Source organism: Pteropus medius, unplaced genomic scaffold (assembly GCF_902729225.1).
Source record: "Pteropus medius unplaced genomic scaffold, Ma_sr-lr_union100, whole genome shotgun sequence".
Classification (NCBI taxonomy): domain Eukaryota; kingdom Metazoa; phylum Chordata; class Mammalia; order Chiroptera; family Pteropodidae; genus Pteropus; species Pteropus medius.
The window spans coordinates 1,161,167-1,162,799 of NW_024355205.1; positions in this window are offsets into that span (position 1 = coordinate 1,161,167).

A 1,633-nucleotide genomic window follows, 5' to 3' on the forward strand; every position below is an offset into this window, starting at 1 on the left:
GAGAGCTATTGTTCTCCCTTCTTACTTAGTGGCGGGCAGTACTCCACGCATAGTGAGGCTTAGAGTGGCTCACTTTCTTCCATCAGGAGCATCTGCTCTAGCAGGCCATCTAGCTACCACCACAGCTTTGTCATTAAATAAAAGTTACATCTGGATGCCACCTCTAGTCACTGTAATTGACATGGGCACTGTACGGGCTTGAAAGCATAAGAATCGAGTCAGGATGGCAGAGCTGCAAAGGTGATTTCTCACAGTTTGGGGCTTTGTCATACCCAAGTCCATGAACTTTTTATACTGAGTGAACTTGTGTTCTTTCATCTTTATAGATACTGCATCTTGTCATCAGGTAGGTACACGCCTGAAATTATTTTTCTACCAGTAGAAGAGTTATGGTTCCCAGGCCTGCCTTTTTCCCCAGACAGAGAGAAGCTTTGGCTTTCCATCGTCATCTTGGCCCTACTCTCAAGTCTAAGCTAACTATGAAGCAGAGAGGGGCTTTTTCTCGAAAATGTTAATTTCCTTTTATCACAGGCAGTTCTGTGCTATGATCTAGCATGTATCTAGCACCAATCTAGTATGTATTGGTCACAAACACAGCAAGTGATTTCCTTGAAGAAAATTTCTGCAGTTAAAGGAACTTATGGTTAGCCTCACCCCTTGTCAAGTTCTTGAAAGGATCACTCTTCATCCTTTGATATTGTCATCAGTATTTGGAGGCAGCAGGGCAGGGTGGTTAGGTGCTCAGGCTTTAGCATGGAAAAGCAATCTGTGTGACTATAAGAAAATTACTTAATATCTCCTGATCTCTGGATCTTAATAACATCTTCTGGAGAGGATGTTGGGTCAAACAGTCTCTAAATTCCTTTTTGATATTAAAAACCTGCAATTCAACACTAATAATGGGTGGCGGGTAACTCCGCACATGCTGTATAATGAACAGTATCTGTTTCTCTCAATGTTTGGGAAATCTCCGTTTTTCAAACTGCGCTCATCTTTGCTCAATGACTTAGTTACTCTTATCTGTTTTCTTCCATTAATTCGTAATGTGGACTGGCTCCTTTTGCTTTTCTCTCAAAGCGAATGAAGCCATTCAGGCTTGTCCTTAAGTAGAGGTGTACAAACTAGGTCCTCAAAGCAAACATAATAAGAACTGTAGAGAAGAAATTGTGGAAATCAACACTCAGATTAATAGATGTAATTTAACTAAGCAAATGAGGCCGCTGAAAAAATTCTTCGGAAACCGGGGCCCCTAAAGCTCAGGGAACCTAGTGTCTGCCAGATCAGGTTCCTGTCCCTGTGTCTAAGTGCTACTTGAAATGTTAACTCCCTTAAGTATACCGGAGTGAAATGATATCATCTTATACAAACAAACAAAAACACTAAAGTGGAGGGGGTAGGGAAATAAAATAGTTTTAACACTGATGATTACTGGTACTGAGTGATGGATGATAAGTACATGTGGTAATTATTCTCTTTACCTATGTGAATATTTTAAATTTTCTAATATAAAAAGTGTAAAAATTCAGCCCTCTAGCAGGTCCTATTCAAGAACTAAGAGGCTGTGGAAGGAAGGGTGGAAGGCTCAATCTGACTGAAGCCTTGAAGTCACCAATCCTTTTTCATTAACTGCTTT